At 46.3% G+C, this 23,267-nt stretch overlaps 1 protein-coding gene across 1 annotated transcript in view; it reads left to right on the top strand.

The window, feature by feature from the left end:
• Window positions 1-23,267, top strand: part of ZNF385A (zinc finger protein 385A) — a 180,982-nt gene that overhangs the window by 237 nt on the left and 157,478 nt on the right. The window lies entirely within an intron of this gene.

Raw genomic sequence — 23,267 nt, 5'->3', positions numbered from 1 at the left:
ATAATGGGGTCTGAATTCCAGCCACATCTGGAGAGCCAGAGGTGAGCTGTCCCTGACGGAAAGTATCAAGCATACTCTGCAAGCCAACTTTTAAGTCTTTTGTTAAGTACAGGTTTGGTTGGCAGGTTGGCAGGACTGTATGAAACTGCCTTATACAGAGTTGGACCACGGGTCCGTCGTACACAGTGATGTCTAGGAACACAGGGGCGCTGGTTCTAAACATTATGGGAAGTTGCCAGACCCTGCAGATCCAGCATTGACTCTATGGAGTCCCCTCCCTCCCTGAATCTCCTCCCTCCCTGTGACAAGCCCAGGCGACTGTGCTGACCCTTGATCCCATCCCTGCATGGTTCATCTGGTACCTAACTCTGGCCCTGTGCTGGCAGGCGCTGATGGGGGGTTGTAGTCCAAAGCATCTTGAAGGGCCCAAGTTGGGGAAGAACGATCTCTGCTGACTGGTAGTGGCTTTCCAGGCATTTAGACGCAGGGGTTTTCGTAGCCATATCAGGAGACGCTGGGGATTATATATCTGGGAGCATTTGCATGTAAAGCAGATGCTCTGCAACCGAGCAAAAGCCTGTCCCTTTTATATTGGTATTTATAGCTGCAAGTGATACTGCAGGCCTAACGGCATGTGACATTAATTGCTTCAGTCCTCATGTGCCCCCTCAATTGTTAATTGGGACCTGGGTGTCCTCCTAAACACGGCTCCCCGGGAGTTCCAGGCAGGAGTATTTGGGCCTCTCTCATCCTAGGAAGAGTTGTCCTAGCTAGTAGCACTTTTCAGATTGTTGCAGTTGGTTTCCAGATCACAAGAGAGTGGTTAGAGTATGGGATGCACACACCAAGGCATCCTTAATCCTCTATGTCCCACTTTAAGTCCCTTTAAGAGGGACCAGGTGGCGCTGTGGGTTAATTCCTAAGCAGTTCGAATCCCTGCCATGGGGTGAGCTCCCGTTGCTCGGTTCCAGCTCCTGCCCACCTAGCAGTTCGAAAGCATGTCAAAGTGCAAGTAGATAAATAGGGACCGCTCCGGCGGGAAGGTAAACGGCGTTTCCGTGCGCTGCTCTGGTTCACCAGAAGCGGCTTTGTCATGCTGGCCACATGACCCGGAAGCTGTCTGCGGACAAACGCCGGCTCCCTCGGCCTATAGAGCGAGATGAGCGCCGCAACCCCAGAGTCGGACACGACTGGACCTCATGGTCAGGGGTCCCTTTACCTTAAGTCCTCCTAGCTGAGGCTACTTTTCACTGAACTTGGGGCCAATGAGTGTAGAGAGAGAGAAAAAAAAACCCGTGTGATGGTTTGATCTCCACTGAAGTACAGAGCAGGGCTGGGATATATATGAGTATATCGTCCAAAACCAGTTAGAAGTCCATATCGTGATAGCGGTTTCATAATTTTTGACCTGTCAATATATTGCAAGTTATGCTATGTGTGTGTGTGTGTGTGTGTGTGTGTGTGTTGTGCAAATCACAATGTGGGAAAAACTGTGAAGCCAGCCAATGCCTCTACATAGCTCCATCCTTATTTCAGGCATCATGCTATACCAGTGCATCACAATGTTTAGCTGGTGATAGATCACAATGCTGAAAACCAGATATCGTCAAGCCCTACTGTTCGCCTCCACATAGTTCCATCCTTATATCAGACATCATTATATATTGGTACAGTGGAACCTTGGTTGTTGAACGCCTCTGTTGTTGTAAGTTTTGGCTCCCAAACGCTGAAAACCCAGAAGTAACTGCTCCGGTTTTCAAATTATTTCCAGAAGCCGAACATGCTATGCAGCTTCTGTTTTGAGTTCCCTATATTGTATTGAGGCTTCCGCTTTCAATTTTCGGTTTTGCAAGTTGAACGGTCTTCTGGAACGGATTACGTTTGATAAACTGGCGTTCCACGGTATATCACAATGTTTAGCTGGTGTTATATCGCGTTGTTGAAAACCAGGTATCGCCCAGTCCTAATACAGAGGGTCCTGAGGTGGGGAGAGTTTGACCGCTGGCGCTAATGTGAGAGGGGACGATGGCCGTTTCAGAAAGATGACTTGGAACTGTGAACGGCACTCTTGGGTTCTCCCACACTCTCCCACAAGGACTGTGTGAGTCTCCTGCTAAGCATGGCTGGAATTCCTCCATGCTTGAAACATAGCCTTTGAAGTCAGAATGAGAGAAAGTCTAGCGCTCGCTGTTTGCCTGACAGCAGGAGACATTCTCTTTGTTGCTGGCAATGACAGGGAAAGAAATGTTTACAGTATGTTTGCCTGTTGAAGGTGGGTGCGATGCACAGCCACCATGCTAAGCAAGGCTTCTCCGGGGCTCAGGCTGGCCTGGAACAGATTGAGATGAAGAGGAGAATGCCTCTGACCATGCACAGAGCGCATTCAAAGGCCATTCCAGGAAAAGCCTTTTGTAGTGGGTTCCCCACTCCAGCGAGGAGGGTATATTGAGACTTAACATTTTGGTTGCTGCTATCTGTTCATTTACAAGCATGCAAGCTCAGCAGCAGGGAGCCACCCTGGCAGACAATGCTAGTCTCAGTTCCCCATGGAGGAAACAGCATGTCTTGGCATGAGCAGCCTTTCTTCCAAAGGCTGATTATTGCCTGTGAGCAGCAGGATCCGCACTGGTTGGATACAGAGGAGTGGTGGGAGGCAGCAGTTGGGGAACCCCCAAGAGAAGAAGGCTCAGAGCTTAGGGAGAGGTGGTGGGATGACAATGAGTGGTCAGAGGGAGCAGACTGGGAGGAGGAGGAGGAGGTGTCAGCAGCTGAAGAGGTAACAGGGTTTAGTGAGCGGGAAGACTCTGGAGCAGAGAGCAGTCCAAAATCAGAGGCAGAAGCAGAGACTGGAGAGGAGGAGGGCCAACAGGCAGAGACCAGGCAGGCTGCTGAAGAAGTCTCCCATTCCTGCTGCAACCAGCTCCCCCTCTCCCTGGTCTCCTAGAACACACAGAGCAGAGCAGAGATTGGTTGTGTGCAGGGCAGGCACAGTTTGTGGATGCTTGGGAAAACCCTGGAGAGGAGGGGACAGGCAGATGTGGGAAGGCATGGACCTTCAGTGCCTCATTCAACTGCCTCATTGGGGCAAGAGTTGCTGGGATCACTAGGCCTGTCCTGTTTTGGTTTCTTTGAATAAAGAGTTAACTTACTCTGGGTGTTTTATTGCTACTTACGCTTGACTCCGACTCCTGACAGATCTCTCTCTCACTGGCTTCGTTCAGTTTGCCACCCTGCCAATCGAACTGGTGCAAAATGTTCACTGCTTGTGCTTTCTTTCTTTTATCTGTCCTCCTGAATCTCCCAGTGTTCACCTTCATTGGATCTCCACGAGTTCTAGTGTTATGAGAGAGGCTTCCTGTGCCGGTTGAGTTTTTCTCGAGCAACAAGGGCTTCTTGTGCTCTAGCATGCTCCTGGTCTTCAACCCTGGCTTGTTCTCTGGTTCTGACCTAATTTCTGACCTTGCCTCCTGGTTTGTCCTATTGGCTCCTGGTTGCTGGGTTACATTGTATTACACATTACAGCCTTGAAAAGGCCCCTATTGGCTAGTGCCTGTGCCATCACTTGCTCTCGCGTCACAACCACACTTGTGTTCTGATAACATTTAAAAGCAGTCATACTGTAGGAGTGATCATGTAGCCTTTTAAAAATAGGGTATGGGGAATCCACGCAAGGCTAAAACTTCCTTTACACCAGGGATGAGAACCTGTGGTCTTTCAGAGGTTGTTAGACTGCAGCTACCACCAGCCTGAGTCAGCATGGTCATTGGACAGGGATGATGGAAGTTATGATCCAGCAACATCTTGGTTCTCCACTCCTGGTCTACAGTAATCTCCTACCAATTTTATGTGCCACTTTTCTCTTTAGCTATAGAACAATGTGCTGCTGTTCTTTGACAATGGGAAGCGCATCCCCTCTGTTTAATTAAACAAAAGTAATGAACACATGATGCCCGTGGCACAGCTAACCCTCTTTTAATACACTGCTTACCGCGCCATTCTAGTGTCACAAGCATCTCACCTACCTCATCTTTGGCCTATTAGGTATATAATTGCAGCAGAATGAGCTGGTAAAATGAACTTTACCACTAAAGACTGTGTGTGGTATGTGTTGGTGCATGCTATTTTTGAATGCTCCATGTAAAAACTCATTGTCAGGAAGAGGGCTAGCTTAAAACCTAACAAATCCGAAAGAAAGGTTCTAATGTACCTCTTCCAGTATTAGTTTTCTACTTACAGAGTCTCTTTCTTTTTGTATAGGGAAGCATTCAAAATTTTGATTCCTGCCACTTGTAGTCTGAAGTGGCACAGTCCACCCTTCCATTTTGTTCTATTGTGCTTCTAGACTCAGTCTCTATAATCTTTACAACGGCTCTGGAAATGTGTGTTGTATGAGAAATTCACATTAAGTTACCAATGAAGTTTCATGAAAAGTTAAAAATACAGTGGTACCTCAGTTTTTGAACGTCTCCATTGACGAACATTTCGGTTTTCGAACGCCGTAAAACCGGAAGTAAATGCTTTGGTTTTCAGACATGCCTCGGAAGTTGAGCATGCCACACAGCTTACGCATTGAGTTTTCTGTATTGTATTGGGTTTTCTGTATTGAGGCTTCCGTATTGAGTTTTCAGTTTTCGAACGTTTCAGAACTCGGAACGGTCTTCCGGAACGGATTACATTCGAAAACCGAGATGCCACTGTGATAATCGCAAGTTGCTGCTGAAATGTGGAGACTTGAGTTTAAGCTTAGAAAAATGAGAAACCGAGAGACCCAAATTGACCAATTGGCCCATCCATCCAAGTACACTGGAATCTCACTACCTTTTGTTTTAGCAATTTATAAATGGGGGGGGGGGCAGGAAAACATTGGCTCCTGCTCACATGAGAGATTGCCATTTCGGGAGGCTAAATGCAGCTCTCTTAGTTGTCCTGATCGAAGTGGTTTTTGAAGGAACCCAGGAATTCTGCCTCCAGTGCCAGCCCACCTGCCGTCCATCCAACTTGCTTCAGTTCACCCAGAGCATGTGGGAGGGACCGCAGCCAATCCATGGGTTGGGCCAGAGCAGCCGAAGAATCCCAAACTTTGCAGCCTGTAAATAGCACTGGGAGGTTGGGACGTGGGCCAGAGAGCTCTGGCTCTACCTCATCCTAAGCAGCCAGGGAAGCCAAGGCTCATGTCTTTCTGAAAGCATCTCATTGAGAAAGGAGCCAGCCCTGGGTCAGCTCCAGGGAGCTTGTCTCTTCCCCTGACTAGGCTCGGGGATGACCAGAGGCAATAAAGCAGGGATGGGCGGACTGACTCCCGGTCTTCCATGACCCGCTTTAGTTTTAAATAGAATTCCACCACTCAGCCCACTAATGTATTTTGCATTGACAAAAGAAGGATGTGCACCTGGGAACCACTCTCTGTAAAGCGATCTTGAGCACTTTGGCTTAGGAACATAGGAAATGCCTTGCCATTCTTTACAACAGGAGTAGCCAAAGTGGTGCCCTTCTGATGTTGCTGGACTACTACTGCCATCATCCCTGACCGATGCCCGTGCTGCCTGGGGCTGATGGGAGTTGGGGTCCAATAACATCTGGAGGGCACCACCTTGGGCTTTCCCAACATACAGTAACCCCAGCAACAAGGAAGTGCTACAGCTTGTCTACTAGAATTTGGCCAGTAGTCCGTGGTATACATTTATTCCAGAGGGCAGGTCTCCTAGATGAGGGGTGGCCAACTCCCAAGAGACTGTAATCTACTCGCCGAGTTTAAAAACTGGCAGTGATCTACCCTCTTTTTGGGGGCGGGGGTTCAGGTTAAAGTTGTTGAGTTTTTCTTAGGGAGGAGGAAAGCCCTGTTTTTTGGGGGGTGCAGGGTGAAAATATTTAGCTTTTTTAGGGAGGAGGAAAGCCCCTTTTGGGGGGCTGCAGGGCAAAAATGTTTAGCTTTTTTAGGGGAGCCAAAGCTGTTGAGCTTCTTTGGGGGGAGCCAGTGATCTACCAGTGATCTACCATAGGCATCCAGTGATCTACCGGTAGATCACAATCTACCTGTTGGACATGCCTGTCCTAGATCTTCTAGCCGGTCTCTGGGAGATTTGAAGAAGATAAACAAAAGGGGGCTTGACTCCCATTTGTTTCACAGGAGCAACAACCAAATGACTTCCTCCACCTACACCAGGCTGCTGAAAAGAAAGCAGTTAAGCAGGTGCGACTGGCTGGGGCTGTGCCCTAGAGCTGTCTTCTGGACCCCCAGCATTGCTGCCACGTATCAGGATGATGCAGGGGTGAGGCAGGGCACCAGCAAGTTCAGGTCTGCATGAGTATAGTGGTAAAGCCAACCCAGTGCTCGTGCCAGTACAGTGCCCACCACCTTGCCACTGCCCCACCCTGGTAAGGGTCTGCCAAGCTAGCGTGGAAGGATACCCCACCCTGGTAAGGATCCGCTGAGCTAGGATAAAAGGTTGGCTCTGTGGCACTGTCCTACAATGCCAGCTGCTTCTGCCGCTAACCTGGAGTGGATTTGGTACTGAAGGACTTTGAGCCCAGGTCAAGTCTGGGACTGGAAACAAATTCCTAAGCACAGAATGTGCTCAGAGGCAGACCTGTTCTTTAATTCTTACTGAATTTTATTTTTTATTTTTTGCACTTGATTATAACACTGGTATATCTTGGGGTTGTAGTAAAAAGTGAAGTAGATATGACAAGCCTGAGGTCTGATTACTCTCGTCCTGGGGTACCTTTGTGAGTTGCGTAGAACAGGGAAATGCTGGCATTTAGCAGCTTTTCATATCACACTGCCTCACAGGTGAGATTTTTTTTTACTTCCTGAAATTCCCTCTTGTTCTGGGTTGCTATTTAAAGGACAGAAACATCTTCTGCAGCAGCATGTTGTATGTACATCAAGCACAAAACATTGTTTCCATTGCTGACAGTGGTAGCCAATTCAGATTTAAACCTTATCAGTCCCTGCAGGCCCTAAACAAGCATAGCTATTGATTGGGAGCAGAGTTTTGACCAAAGTGGGGCTGGCAAGAGGGAGAGACAGTAAATTCCCCAGAGAGGGTGACTCTGGAAGCCGAAGCAGCTATAGGATGCCTCCAGACTTGTCACTATTTTACAAGAGGGACATAAATGCATACCAGAACTATAGGCTTGCTCAGTTAAAATGCATGAATGAGCTCTGTCACCCTACTGTAACGAATCCACTTTTTAATTTTTTTATTTTTTATTTTAATTTGTAGTTTGGAAAGTGACGGCAAAATGCACCAAAAAGAATGAGATGATTTGATATGGTTGTATTTTTTTTTGTTTATTTGTTTCTATTGGTTGATTTGATATGGTTGTATTTTAGAAGTCTGAAATTAAATAAAGCTATTTTAATTTAAAACAAAAAACCGAGATGGATGAATAGGAATGCTCATAAACACCCCACAAGCATATCCGGATGAATGCCGGATAATTTCTCGTTGTCATAGCACTGCGTCATAATCTAACCACCTCCTAAATTTTGTGCCAGCAAATAAGGATAGTTGCTGAATAAACAGGACGTATGAAGGGGCCTATGGCTCCCCAATAACCCACAATTTGAACCTCCAAGCGTTTCCAGTGTCCCACCAGAAGAGTTATGCAGTCTCTTGGCAATGCTGCCAAGTTTCAATGTGCACGGGCAGTGGAATCTTCTCTTCTCGTTTTCCACTGGCTCCCACTCCTGGTGAGGACATAATCCTCTGCCAGTGACATCATAACCTGGCTGCCGTGATGCGCCTGCCTGCAATGTCATTGGGATCGAAGATGACGAGTCAATGTAGGGCAGTAAACAAAAGAGCTGCTTTGACTGCAGGCTCCCAGGAGGAAGATTAGCTAGGGCTGAGAGAGGCTGGGAATGTGTCCGGCATCCACAAGGGAAGCTAAATATAGATAGCTTAGCGAGAGAGGTATTCTCAGCTCTTTAATGAGGGAGTTAGAGCTGCAACCTGGAGCTTGGCCTGGACACATGCACCTGGAACATGTAAATCATATTTATACCCCAGCTGAAGTCCGCCCCCCCCCCGCCCCGGCGCTTCCTGCCCCAATAAAAGTGGACTCTGCAATGTGACGAGCATTTTTCTCCCCTGCCTGCTGGTACTTGCAGTTTGATGGATTCTCCCTTGTTAAGGGGCCTGTCACAATGGCTTTGGGCGCTGAGCAGGCTTCCCGTTCCAGCGCTCGGAAATCTTTGCGATAGAAATAGGTGCCTCTTGCTTTGCTTGTTTGTTTGATTGAAAAGCTTTTTGATTCTGCCTTTTCCACTGCAAATACCCCGAAGACGCCTTGCGCGTTCAGTTTAAAAAGCCTTAAAATAATATGCCAATCACGAATAGCGTGAGAGCAGGTGAAGTAACCAGGCTAAGCGAGTGTTTAAAAACCAGATCCATTTTAATTTGTCGCAGTCTTGCAGTGCTAACAGCATGGGCGTAGGTGTAGGTATTGGGGGTAATCGCTCAATCCCCTTTAAGCAGGGGTTTCACTGACAATTACTCAGCATTAACAAAAGGCAGGTTTGTTTATTTGGGGAACAATGAAAACAAAATCACAGTAAACTGAAGTTTGGTATGATTTGAATATTGATCTTCCAAACCAGGATTGAGGACCCTCCAAGCCATGGGACGGATTCATCTCACCACTTTCTGCTCTTGGCACTTTTTATGGCGTGTTTTTTTAAAAAAAGTTTTTATTGGCATCATGGTAAATTTGTTTTGGAAGTCTAAAATCTATCTTTGACATCTAAAAGTAATAATCATGGCACAAGGGGTAAGGATGAGAAAACAAAATTTCAGGGTTTTTTTTTTTTAAAAAAGTTTATTATTCTAGCCAAAGGTCATGACAAACTTGTAGCAATGATATTAATCATAGAGAATATATATCCATAACGTGTGTGTGTGTGAGAGAGAGAGAGAGAGAGAGAGGAGAGACACAAACAAGCTTAAAACTAGCTTGATTACAGATTAAACCTCTGAATCACCAAAACAATTTACTGTATAGCAATTTCATATAACCCAAGTTACAGGTGGGTAGCCGTGTTGGTCTGCCATAGTCAAAATAAAATAAAATAAAATAAATTCTTTCCAGTAGCACCTTAGAGACCAACTAAGTTTGTTCTTGGTATGAGCTTTCGTGTGCATGCACACTTCTTCAGATACTTAAGAAGTGTGCATGCACACGAAAGCTCATACCAAGAACAAACTTAGTTGGTCTCTAAGGTGCTACTGGAAAGAATTTTTTTATTTTTATTTTATATAACCCAAGGTTTCCCAAACTTGAGTCTCCAGCTGTTTTGGGACTGCAGTGTCCATCATCCCTAGGTAGCAGGACCAGTGGTCAGGGATGATGGGAACTGTAGTCCAAGAACAGCTGGACACCCAAGTTTGGGAAACACTGATCTAACTCCTTTTCCCTGATTTTATTTTATTTTATTTTATTGCAGCCACTGCATAGAGGGCCACTCTGTATATTTTGAAGCTATTATTATCACTCAAAACCATTCCTGATGGGGTGTACCTGCCTGCTTATGTGCACAAAGGTTTCAGAAACCGATCTTTTGGGTTTCTATATAAAGGACAGGCTAACAGATAATGACTTACGGTATGTTTTCCACCTGAGACTGAGCACAAGATACACAGTTTGTCTGCATAAGGGACCTTGTTGTATTGGCTATCCAAGACTGTAGTGGGCATAACTTGGAAACACAACTCAAGAAAGGCATTTCTTAAGGAAACTGGTGAGCGTTTGGTCAGATTAGCTCTAAAATGCTCTGTTCTCAAGAGTGTATACCAAGAAGGGGGGGGGGGGAGAGACTGGTGTTTCTAAATAGTTGCAGGCAGAGTTCGAAACTCCCATTGTTCTAGGCTCATTTTTCGACAGGGAATTTCACTGGCACGAGCAGTTTCTGAACTCTGGGCGCAGTACTGCGCCTAAGATTTCACATTAAAACTGCAAAGTGGAAGGAAAGGTGGACCTTTTTCTGCCTCCCCACTTCCAGCTACTCTCTGAAGACTGGAGAAGAGACCCTCTGAAGAATCAGCTATAGGTGTTGGTCTGCCATAGTCAAAACAAAATAAAAAATAAAAAATTCCTTCCAGCAGCACCTTAGAGACCAACTAAGTTTGTTCTTGGTATGAGCTTTGTATCTGAAGAGGTGTGCATGCACACGAAAGCTCATACAGTGGTACCTCGCAAGACGAATGCCTCGCACAACGAAAAACTCGCTAGACGAAAGGGTTTTGCGATTTTTTAGGTGACTCGCAAGACGAATTTTTCTATGGTCGTGCTTCGCAAGACGAAAATTTCAATGCATTCCTATGAGAATTAAATTTCAATGCATTCCTATGGGAAACCGTGCTTCGCAAGATGAATTTTTCGCAATACGAAACAACTCGCGGAACGAATTAATTTCGTCTTGCGAGGCACCACTGTACCAAGAACAAACTAAGTTGGTCTCTAAGGTGCTACTGGAAGGATTTTTTTATTTTTTTATTTTTCCTCTTAAGAATATTAGGGGGGTGGGCAGGGGAAGGATTAGACCATGTGAAAAATGAATATTTTAGCTGCAGTTCATACATTTTCAGCTTTGTGTTCTTGTTATGAAAAAAAAAAGTGTCCCTAGACATTCCGTTGTTGCACCCATAACCTAAGTTTAAGGTACCATTTAGCTCCTAGCTTTCATATCTCAGTTTCTAACACTGGTTGCAGGTCCCTTCTGGATTCTATCCAGAAGAGCTGGTTTTTTAGTTGACGCTTAATTCAAGGTCAATGCAGAGATCAGTTCTGGAAAATAATAATAGCCTAAAACCCAGTGTCAAGCTACTTTCCAGAGTTTGTTATCACCCATTTCCATAGAGCACAGTGCAGGAAAATGCTCAATTCGTATGGTAAAGGTAAAGGTAAAGGAACCCCTGACCATTAGGTCCAGTCGTGTCCGACTCTGGGGTTGCGGCGCTCATCTCGCATTACTGGCTGAGGGAGCCGGCGTACAGCTTCCGGGTCATATGGCCAGCATGACAAAGCCGCTTCTGGTGAACCAGAGCAGCGCACAGAAACACCGTTTACCTTCCCGCCAGAGTGGTACCTATTTATCTACTTGCACTTTGAAGTGCTTTCGAACTGCTAGGTGGGCAGGAGCAGGGACCGAGCAACGGGAGCTCACCCCGTCGCAGGGATTCGAACTGCCGACCTTCTGATCACCAAGCCCTAGGCTCTGTGGTTTAACCCACAGCACCACCCACGTCCTAATTGGTATGGTAGCAATTCTTTTAGTAACTCTTGCCATTACTGTTGGCCACCAGGATTCTGTACAGAGATGAGCTGTTGATATTATTGGATGGTAGAGAGCATAGCTTCTGGAAAGAAATGATGGATTTGCTCATCCCTGCTTAGGAGGCACTTAACTGGCAGGTAGCTGAGAATTCAAATGGTAAGTTAAATTCCCCTGCCAGAAAGACCAGCTGTACAGCAGAAGAAAGAACTTCGGGCTGCCTCCTCCAAGGATCCTCAAACAGGCAGGAGATGAGCTTCCTAGTAGAAGGAAGAGGCATGGCCTGGCAAGCCGGAAGGAGAAACTCAGTGCTCATTGGCAGTATGTACATGTAATGAGAAATTGGATGAAATTGATAAGGCCTTCCTTGAGTTGTCAGTTTCACCAGAGAGGCAGGGTGAAGGAATTGTCCTGGGCAGGCTTCACTATTGTAGAAAAAGAGGAGAAATTGAGTGAGCAGACTGTGCCACACAGGTGAATTGTGTGATCAAAGGGATGTTTACCACATTTGGGGGGTGTGTGTGTGAGAGAGAGAGAGAGAGAGAGAGATTCTTCCCTCCACTTTAAAAATAATAATTTTTAATTACACAAAATTTGACATTATTCAATTCACTTTCTTACATTTTGACTTCCCATCTTTACATCTGTGATGTTCCTGTTGTCTTCCTTTATCTGCTGCCATAACTGCCATTTATTTTCTATGGTATTATAACTTATATTACAACCATTTATTATTCATTCATTCTCCTTCCCTTGCCTATTATTCAAATCCTGCTTGTGATTTCATTTGACTATGTATATTTTTTCTCAAATAGACCGACAGGAATTTCCGTCCTTCGACAAAGTTCTCATCTTTTTGATCACTTATTTTTTTTGCTGTCAACTTCGCCACCTCTGCATAGTCCATTAACTTTAAAATCTTTTGTGTGTGTGTGTGATTCTTAAATGTGTGCAACTCTGTAAAAAAATGTTAGGGGTTTCATTCAGTGGGATTGTTGCTGCTGGTTTCCCCCCCCCTTTATTTTAGATTTTGTGATTTATGTGGAAATTATTCAGCTTGGTTGTGTATTTTTAAGTGTCTTATTTGTTGTTTAGGACTACTTTTGTTGTGTTTATGTATTTTTTTTCATGTTGTAAGCCACTTTGAGCATGTTTTGAACTGTGGAAGGGGCAGCATACAAATAAAATTGATGTAGCTCAGGGATGGGGAACCTGTGGCTTTCCAAATGTTGCTAGACTACAGCTCCCATCATCCCTGACCACTGTCCAGGTTGACTGGGGCTGACAGGAGACATAGTCCAACAAACATCCATAGGGCCACAGATTTCCCCATCCCTGAGCTAGACGGATCCATGGTCCTCATCAATAGGAGGCCGCTTCTTAAATATCCTTAAACAGAATAATTCTGGTACGGCATGATGACTAGACTCAGGTATCTCTTCAAGCCACAAGCCTTGTAATCCTATAAGTGTACGTGTGGGCTGTGATCCCTCTGTGGTGAGGGAAATTAACTCCCCAATTCCTCAGATGAAATCTCCTCTTCAGTGTTGTTCCTGGGACTAGATGATGCAATTCAGGAGTGATTTTTGCGCTCTCAACCCTGGCTTGCTTTCCACAGCTAGCGTCGTGCATCCTCAGAAAAGCAGACTCTCTCAAGTGTCCCTATTTTCCAGGGACAGTCCCGGATTTACAGAAGCCTCACGGTTTCTGAGTTGATCCCAGAATGTCCTGCCTTTTCCTTTAAAAAAAGGTAAAGGGACCCCTGACCATTAGGTCCAGTCGTGTCCGACTCTGGGGTTGCGACGCTCATCTCGCGTTACTGGCCAAGGGAGCCGGCGTACAGCTTCCAGGTCATAGGACGTCCCTATTTTCATCGGAGAAATGTTGTAGGGTATGGAGTTATACGAGCCAAGGAGATAAGTAAGAACTTCTAGAAGACATCTGAAGGCAGCCCTGTATAGGGAAGTTTTTTTTAAAATGTTTAATGTTTTATTAAAACATGTTTTCATATACGTTGGAAGCTGCCCAGAGTGTCAGAGGCAACCCAGTCAGATGGGCGGGGTATAAATAATAAAATCATGAGAGAAATGTTAGTTGCCGTGGCTTCCGATTGGCCGCAGGAGCTTCTTTGTGTGTCGTGTGTATGGAAAGCTGATGTTGCGAAGTATAAACACACCTACCACAGAGCAGAGCTTTGGGCATACCTTCCCTCTGTCGTTTATTTCAGTTTGGAGCAGGGAAAGGAGGTTTGCAGGAGAGGCAGGGAGAAACCAGCTTCCCATTTCAGGACACTAGAGGGCGCTACAACTTTTGCAAGAACCTTACTAGCATAGGACTGAGACAAACAGGGCGACCTTCTGCTGCACCATCCGATGATGCAGCTGAGGAAAAGAAGGAATCATAGAATTGTAGAGTTGGAAGGGACCCTGGGGACCATCTAGCCCAACCCCCTGCAATGCAGGAATATTCAGCTGTCCCATACAGGGTTCAAACCTTCAACTTTGGTGTTATCATGGTTTGACATCACACACTGGAAATACTTGAGCTGCAATGGTTCTAGTGCAGGCATCCCCAACCAGTGGTCTTCCAGGTGTTTTGGCCTACAACTCCCATGATCCCTAGCTAACAGGACCAGTGGTCAGGGATGATGGGAATTGTAGTCCAAAACACCTTGGGGATGCCTGGTCTAGTGGTTTATGGGGACCCCTGAGCTCCAATTCCTCCTACTGCTGTCTTTAGCAATCTACTCCAATGTAATTTTAGGCCGAGGTGGGGGGAACTTGTAGCCCTCCAGATGCTGGACTCCAAATCCCATCAGCTCCAGCCAGCACGGTCAATGGTTGAGAAGAATGGGGCTTGTAGTCTAGCAACATCCAGAGCACCACATGTTTTAGATATTCTTAGAGCAATAGGCAACAATATGGGTGGGATCTCAGTTCTTTCTAATGATGGCATCCATCTTGCTCAGTAATGCACAGCTCATTGAACATGTTTGCTGAACAGAAAAGCCTGTGGGTGCGCAGTTAATGCTAAAGTGCAGCTTTTTGTCGCATGGGTCCAAACTAGGAAGAATCTACAGAGGAAAGGGTGGACTTTGGTAATATGGTGTCCTGAGCGAGAATAAGATTTGGCACACCCCCCCCCCCAATAATGCTTCTTATTTTCACAATAATTATCTTTCTTTCTTTTTTTCTTTCTTTCTTATTATTTGGTGTCCCCTTGGTGCAGCGCCCTGTGCGGGGGAACCACTTGTACCACCCTAAATCCAGTGCTGCTACAGGGCTAACAGGGTTACTCTATTGCAGGCCCAAATGGGGTTGGGTTAGATGACCCTTGGGGTCCCTTCCAACTTTACAATTCCATGATTCTATGAGTCTTGTGGCACTGCAAAGGCTAGCAGCAGTTAGTGTGGCATAAACCTTTGGTGGGCCCATGTTTGTCCTTTGTGATGCTGGGTGGTATGTGCCACCAAGGAATTTTGGAGATACATCTTGCTCCATGGCGCCTTTCCTTCATAGCAAGACAGACCATTTTTTGCAAGCGATTACACACTGCTCCAATAATTCCATGGTTAAACTATGGTATTCACTCACACAAGAAGTTGTGGTGACCACCAACATAGATAGCTTTAAAACAGGGGCAGAGAGCCTGTTGTTGAACTCCAGCATCCATCAGCCCAAGCCTGTAGTTTAGTGCCATGTGGAGGCCACGGGTTCCCTGTCCCTGGTTTAAAAGGGGATTAGACAAATTCATGGAGGATCTCAGTGGCTTCTAGCCATGACGACTATGACTTATGTTCACTGTTGGAGGCAGTATGTCTCTGGATTGCAGGTGAGTTTATGCTTTCAAGTTTCCTGTGAGAACCAAATGCTAGGTTAGATGCAATATAAGCAATAGAGATCAAATAGATGCCAGCAAGAGGGGCACCCAAGGCATATCTATCATCGCAGCTACAGCCTGGTTCTCTACCCTAGAGTGAGAAGAGAATGGACTTTTTCCAAAAAGCTTCCATCTTCCCTGGAGCTTGTTCAGACCCTTCAAGTGTCCTTATTTCCCAGGGATAGTGCCAGATTTACAGAAGCCTTACTGGTTTCTGATTTGATAGGACACCCCTATCTTCATTGGAAAAAAGTTGGAGGGTGTAAAGGTAAAGGTAAAGGGACCCCTGACTGTTAGGTCCAGTCGCAAATGACTCTGGGGTTGCAGTGCTCATCTCGCTTTACTGGCCGAGGGAGCCAGCGTACAGCTTCCGGGTCATGTGGCTAGCATGACTAAGCCGCTTCTGGCGAACCAGAGCAGCGCACGGAAAAAACGTTTACCTTCCCGCCAGAGTGGTACCTATTTATCTACTTGCACTTTGACGTGCTTTTGAACTGCTAGGTTGGCAGGAGCCGGGATCGAGCAACGGGAGCTCATCGCGTCGTGGGTATTCGAACCGCCGACCTTCCGATCGGCAAGCCCTAGGCTCTGTGGTTTAGACCACAGCGCCACCCACGCTCCACATTGGAGGGTATAGGACGGGGGTCAGCAACCTGCGGCTCTGGAGCCACATGCGGCTCTCTGACAGGTCTCCCGCGGCTCCGGCATGCCCCCTTTCAATGCCCTTTCAATAATAATTAAATGGTTATCGGCAAAAAAAAAGGGCCAAAAAACCCATGAATAATCCGCATCAACGTTGAACAGCTGGGCAGTCTTTCTCAGCCCTCTTGGGGTTCCCGAGGACAGACCCAAGACTGATGTCCACCTTGACCACTCCCAGAGAGAGGAAGCGACTTCTTCACACCAATAAGCATGTGGGGAGGGCTGAGCTTTTACCACCTCGGCGTGCCGATTGGCAGGACAGATCGCCCACCTTGGCGCATAGGCTCGGAGCCGGGGCCTTACCGCCGAGGTAGCCACTGAGGATGAAGGCGGGAGGCGGGCACAGGAGAGCGACGCTTCGTCCGGCCAATGAGCCACCGGGATGCCTGTTCCTGTTTGAGGGGAACGTGCCAATGAGGGTATAGGAGGTCCCTATTTTCAATGGAGGAATGTTGGAGGGTACGGTAGGACATCCCTAGCTCTAGGACAGTGTTTTTCAACCTTTTTTGGGCAAAGGCACACTTGTTTCATGAAAAAAATCACGAGGCACACCACCATTAGAAAATGTTAAAAAAATTAACTCTGTGCCTATATTGACTATATATTAAGTAATTCTCTTTCGAATTTTTCAATTTTTCCCACGGCACACCAGGCAACATCTCGCGGCACACTAGTGTGCCGCGGAACAGTGGTTGAAAAACACTGCTCTAGGAGGAGGGGTGTGATTCCTCAGCTGGAGTAGGCTTGGAACAGGTGAGGGTCACCTGTCACATGAAGCCCAGATGTTGCAATCAGCAGGCAAAGTATAAAAGGGAAGCAGAGCTGAGCTGCTGTGTCTGCTCAGCTGCTCATGCTAATAGACCTCAGCTTGCATGCTCCCAAGATGTCTGCAGGACTGTGCTTCAGGTTGGACTTTGTCCCCCCCCCCCCCGGCCAGGGGGACTTGACATATGGGCTCTATGTGGGTAACAAGGTGTCCTCTCAGCACCCTTACAGTTCCCATGATTCTTGCAGGGGAGACACAACTATTCATAATACAGCTTTAAATGTACAGTGCAGATCTAGATCTATAATGATGGTTCATTTTATTGATAGTTCTGTACTGATTTTAATGGTTTTTATGTTGTTATATTGCTAGATATTGCCTTGACAGTTTACGAGAGGGTAGTATATAAAGAAAAATATCTATATAGATATAGATGCTGAAGTCAGACAGGAATAACTTTTGCTTGCTTTCCAGAATGGTAGCTGTGTTGGTCTATGTTACTAAACAAACAAGCAAATATATTCCATATACAGTACTTATTTGATAGGAAACCCCATGAAGCTTACTTCTGCATAGATCTACACAGGATTGGGCATTTTGATCTGAAGTAGCCATGTTGAAGGGACGCGGGTGGCGCTGTAGGTTAAACCACAGAGCCTACCTAGGGCTTGCTGATCAGAAGGTTGGCGGTTCGAATCCCCATGACGGGGTGAGCTCCTGTTGCTCAGTCCCAGCTCCTGCCTACCTAGCAGTTCGAAAGCACGTCAAAGTGCAAGTAGGTAAATAGGTACCGCTCCGGCAGGAAGGTAAACGGCGTTTCTGTGCGCTGCTCTGGTTTGCCAGAAGCGGCTTAGTCATGCTGGCCACGACCCAGAAGCTGTATGCTGGCTCCCTCGGCCAGTAACATGAGATGAGCGCCGCAACCCCAGAGTTGAACACGACTGGACCTAAGGGTCAGGGGTCCCTTTACCTTTACTAGCCATGTTGAAAATGGAAGCAGAACAGTCTTTTTTCTGGATTCCAGAACACTTTTTCCTCTGGCTCTGCCGACACCCACTCTATCAGATGCATGAAGTACTGTACTGAGTTAGAAGCAAAGTTTGAAAATGAGATATGAAAGCTAGGAGCTAAATGGCACCGTAAACCTTGGTTATGAGCGCAACAACAGAATGTCTAGCCTCACTTTTTATAACAAGAATACAAAGCTGAAAATGAATGAACTGCAGCTAAAATATTATGTTCATTTTTCACATGGTGTAGTCCTTCCCCTGCCCACCCCCCTAATATTCATAAGAGGGTCTCTTCTCCAGTCTTCAGGCAGTAGCTGGAAGTGGGGAGGCAGAAAAAAGGTCCTCCTTTCCTTCCACTTTGCAGTTTTAATGTGAAATCTTAGGTGCACTACTGTGCCCAGAGCTCGGAAACTGCTCGCACTAATGAAATCCCCGTCACAAAATGTGCCTAGAACAATGGGAGTTTTGAACACTGGTTACAGGTATAGATGCACACATGGGTGGCCAGGTAACTAGTCCAGGATCAGAAATATAAAATGGAAGGTCTGACGCAATTCAGTGCGAACAGGGACCGTTCAAAACAGTAGCAACACGGTTGTCTTAGCATTGTTGAGTAAATTAAGAACTGTAGATGTTGAGGAAATCATTTGTTGCTGATAAGACCCAAATGAACTTTTGGAACTTTTGAGTAAGTTGTAATTCGGTTTCACGCTGGAGTTTCCCTGTTACATTCCTTTGCTCAAGGATAGCCTCCATAAAGACCAATAGCAGAGTGTCCGGCTAGGCTAAAATGTTCCTGTAGTGGTTTGTGATGGTTGGCATTTCTGATGTCAGCTCTGTGCCCACTTATTCTTCTGCTTGGAGACCAATGGAACTTAATATCCAAACAGAGATCTAGGTTTCCTGTGTCCAAAACAAACATGCTAGCCGCTGTGCTACAATTGTCTCTTAAAGAGAGGTGCCTGAGCAGGTACAACAACAACAAACTTTATTTATTTGCATAGCCCACAGGCCGTTGCATCAAAAAGACACATATTACAGATACTGATAAAAACCATATATAACCAATAAAATGAGCTGAATCAGGATTCGGCACAATTAAAACAAGAATAAATGAGATCTTAATTATGAGGGGGCACTGTTATTCAGCTGGCAGCCCTCAATTTCATGGCCCTCTCAACAAATCTGGCTACCTTCTCCGTTGTCTGGGTATTCAGGTCTGCCAGGAGGAAAAACAGTATGTCCTCGGGCGAGCGGCCCGGAATGGCGAGTATAAGCGGCATGACGATCTCTTCCCTCAAGTCTTTATATAAGGGGCAAGACAGGAGTACATGTGATACAGTCTCCACATTACCGACTCCACAGGGGCAGAGTCGATTCTGGAATGGTGTTTTTGAGAATCGGCCTTCAAGAACAGCGGAAGGTAGCATATCTAATCTGGCCAACGTAAAAGCTCGTCTATATTTTGGAATAGTTAAATTGCACAGGTATGCCGCCTGGGAGTCCAGAATGTGAGGGCGATCTGGCTGCGACATCTGTCACCCCATTGATCGCCAGGGTTGATTCGGCTGATCTGGCTGGCTAGGCGGGTGTCCCCTGCGCGCTCGGTGGAAGAGGACGACCATCCCAGATAGAAGGAGTGTACCGTTCTTCGGTCAAGGGTATACGATAGCTGCGCTCCCCTGCTAGAACCTCCAAACAAGCTCAAGGTCCATTTGTAGGAGAACGTAGGGTAAAGAGAGGTGCTGTCCGGGACTAATTCTGCATGGAAGCTACAGCCTCTGGCTCTGAGGCCCAGGTGCTAGGAGAGAATGTGTTGTGGTTAGTGAGTTGCAAAGGAAATCACACTGCATGTTTTCAATCTCATGATTATCAATACCGAGCATTTGTGTTTTTAAAAACCACCGCAGTACTCCTCACAACAGCCCCATAAGCAGAGACGTACCTAGGGTCCCTTGTACCCCCCCCAAAAAATCACTTTATCACAATACCCACGTTAGAAATGACTACATTTTACATGACCCAAGTACTCAGAGTGTCTGTAGTGAGAGTGAGGCAGGGAGGAAGGGCTAAAGATTTGCATGTTTTCGTGTCGTGCGTTGCATCACCCCACAAATATGTCTGGTTTTTTTGTAATTTTTGAATTGAATTTTCAAAAGTTTGATATATATACTTCAATACATAATAAATTTATCTTTTCTTGACTTCCTGCCCCATTTCCCATGGTGGTTTAATTCTCTCCCCGCTGCACAATCCCTTTTATTTATTATACCAACACATCAATACTGTGTTCTCTAATTCCTTCTGTTGCTCATATTTCAAACCTGGCTTGTGAGTACATCAAACTTATTATATTAGATAGTCTGCAAAGGGCTTCCATTCTTCCACAAAGCAATCATCATTAGATTCTCTTATTTTGGCTGTTAACTTTGCCTTTTCTGCATAGTCCATCACCTTACTTACACATTCTTCTTTGGCGGGAACTTCTACTTCCATTTTTGTGTGTAGAGAATTCTGGCTGCCGTTGTCTGATTTTTGTGTTCCCCCCACCCCACCCCGGACCTAAGCCGGTTTCACCAACCCCTAAGTACGGCTCTGCCTTAAAAAAATCCTAAAGCCCCACTGGCCCCCACAAACTTACGGTAATCAAAGCATGGTTCTTACCTGTAGCCTAAATGGACCAAACCACTTCTGGCCTCCCTGTCATCTGAGCAATGGGGAAGAAGAGGCTGAGAGATTAGGATTTACTTATAACAGGGGTGTGGGTCCTGTGGATCTCCAGTTTTTGCTGAACTATAACTCCCATCATTAGTTGCTGATTCATTTTGGGGCCCAATTCAAGGCACGCACATTAAATCTCTAAACAACTCAGGCCACCAAATACCTGTGAAGATTAGCAGAGGTTGTTCCACTGCCCTCAGAAATTCAGGTTGGGGGTAGCAGCCTTGTTGAAAAGCCTGCCCACAGTGGCACATTTTGCACATTCACTGTGTAGTTTCTGTAACATACTAAAGATCCACCTCCCCTTCTCCTCCATCTTTGACACTTGTGATATAATATTTCAGGACTCGCCCTATTCTCTTTACTAGGATTTGCTCTAACTCTTTCTAATATGGCAATTTAAAATTCCTTTAACCGTCCTGGGACCTCATGGTGAAGGGAAGGTAAGAAATCTAATAAAGTGTTGTCATCCCTGAACATTGGCCATGCCAGCTGGGGCTGATGGGAGTTGTAGTCCATTAACCTCTGGAGGACCACATAGTTTAGCTACAGCAAGGGAAGGGTGGGGAACCTTTGGCCATCCAGGTAACGTTGGGCCCTTCAGCTGACAACGCCTCCATCCAACATGGCCAATTGAATTGTGGTCCAGCAGCATCTTGAGTGCTACCCAGGATAGCCCTCCCTGCCTCATATGTTTAACCATTGCCCAGAGGGCCTGCAACATATGCCTGGAGCAGGAACCCTTTGGGATGCGGATGCAAGCTTCCCACCTGGTCCTCTTTTGCTGTTGGAAAGAAAGGCCACATGGGTGGAGCAGAAGGCGCCCTTGGGACAAGCAACACCAGAAGGTGCGAGGGGGGGTGGAGGGGAGGGTCGGCCAGGAGGTGAAGCGTCATCAAATTTCCCTGATCCCGTGGAAACCTAAGGCTCGCCCTATTGGCAATGCGGTGGGGGGGATGGCGTGCCCTGCTCCTGAGCCACGCAGCTGGCGGCACGGCTGGGTTGGGATCCGGCTCTCAGGTTTCCGCCTCTCATCATTACATCCATTAAAGTCCCGTTCGGCCGGTGCACAAAAGGATAGAACAGCAAATTAGCAGCAAGCTATTGAGCACGACACGGCCCGGCCTGCATTATTAATGTCACGGGAGAATGGGAAACGTGAGCCTCCCCGCAAGGTCGGCGGCGAAGCCTGCTTGGGGGTGGTCGTGTGGGTGACTTCCCCTGCTACCAGCTCCTCAGGGCAAGTTGGTGGAAAGCTACCCTGCAAAATGAGTTGGCTCTTGGATGCCTCCGAGTAACCCCATGTGCACCGTGGCAGGCAGAGGGGTCAGGGCACCCTTGGGAGGAATGAGGGAATCTGCTCCTCCAAGCCAGTCTTGGATTTCCCTGTTTTAGGAGATATCCCTTTTTTTACCCTGTCATTGTTTCATTTAAGCCCTGTTCTTCACGTCAGCTTTCAGCCTGTCTCATGGGAAGGAGAGAGTGTTTCTGAGTATGTGCAGAGGGCATGCCATCTGAGCTGGTATGAGCCTTTGCACCTGTTCTTTAAAAGATGACTGCTGGGATGGCTCAGTCAGTAGAGCATGAGACTCTTAATCTCAGGTTCATGGGTTCAAGACTCACATTGGGCGAAAAGATTCCTGCATTGCAGGGGGTTGGAATAGATGACCCTTGTGGTTCCTTCCAATTCTACAATTCTGTGAGCCACAGGACCCATCAACGCGTGTCCAGGGGTCTTTGCTGCATCCTTTGACAGAGTCCTCCCTACTTCTGCAGCCTCTGTTGCTTTCTGGGAATGGGACGAGGAAGTGGCTCTTGCTTATCTCCTCCCTTCCACATGTCTCCAACAATGAACAAGCACATGCACAGCTGCAGGTGCCAGTTTTTACTACAGACTTGCACTGATGTGTTACCAGCAATCTTATACAGGGTTGGTTGAGCACTGTGGCCAGTGCTTTTTTCCTAAAGGAAATGTTTAGGGGTACTCTCATTCTGACTCAAGAAAATTACCATTTTATAGTTCAAATTGGGGAAAATAAATACAGTAAATGGACAAAAGTACAAAGATTCACAAAATGTTTAAGGGTATGCGTGCCCCCAGAAAAACACTGACTGTGGCCAAGAGGCAACCAAGCTGTATGATCCGTAGCATAGGCCAGTTAGTGGCGTACCATTGGCATCTGCTTGGCATAAGCTGTACCCTCAGCTCCACCTCAAATTGCCCTGCCTGCCAAGTGGAACCATTTTCATCAGTATAAAACCTGATTTCTTTCTTTATGTATCACACAGAACAGCATATTGGAGCTGGTAAGGATATTGCAGATGACCTAGTCCAGTCCCCCCCCCCTCCCCAGTGTTGCAACCATGCTAGACAGCTGTCCGGCTTCTGCTGAAAATATGCAGCAAAGGAGAGCCCACAACTTTCAGATACTGAACTGCTCATAACTTCAGGAAGTTTTTCCTAATCTTTTGTAAAAAATCCCCTTTCTTGTAATTCAAACCCATCGAACCCACTGGAGCGACACAAAACAAATTTGCCCCATTTTCTGTGTGACATTCCTTCAGATATCTGAACGGGGCTAATCTCTCTTCCCCCAGGCAAAACATACCCACACTTTCTGCAGTGGAGCAAATCAGAGACCAAATCTTTCCTGGCTTGGGGACTATATATCATCCAGACATAGCAAAGCACTGGACTCCTCGGTTCTTTTCTTTTCTTTTTTTGTGCCTGTTCCAACCATTTTGCTCAGCAGTTACTTTGATTTTTATTTTTTTTAAAGGATTTTGTTTTAGGGAGTGTGTTTGCGTTTATCAGCTCCTTATATAGCCCAAGGTGATGTGTGCTAAAATACATAAGCCAATACAGTAAAACAACACATTAAACCAAACGAAAATATTTTTAAGAGGAGAGAGC

This window comes from Lacerta agilis, chromosome 2 (assembly GCF_009819535.1).
Source record: "Lacerta agilis isolate rLacAgi1 chromosome 2, rLacAgi1.pri, whole genome shotgun sequence".
Lineage (NCBI taxonomy): Eukaryota > Metazoa > Chordata > Lepidosauria > Squamata > Lacertidae > Lacerta > Lacerta agilis.
Note: the sequence above shows the minus strand (reverse complement) of the source record. Positions and strands in the feature narration are given on the sequence as shown.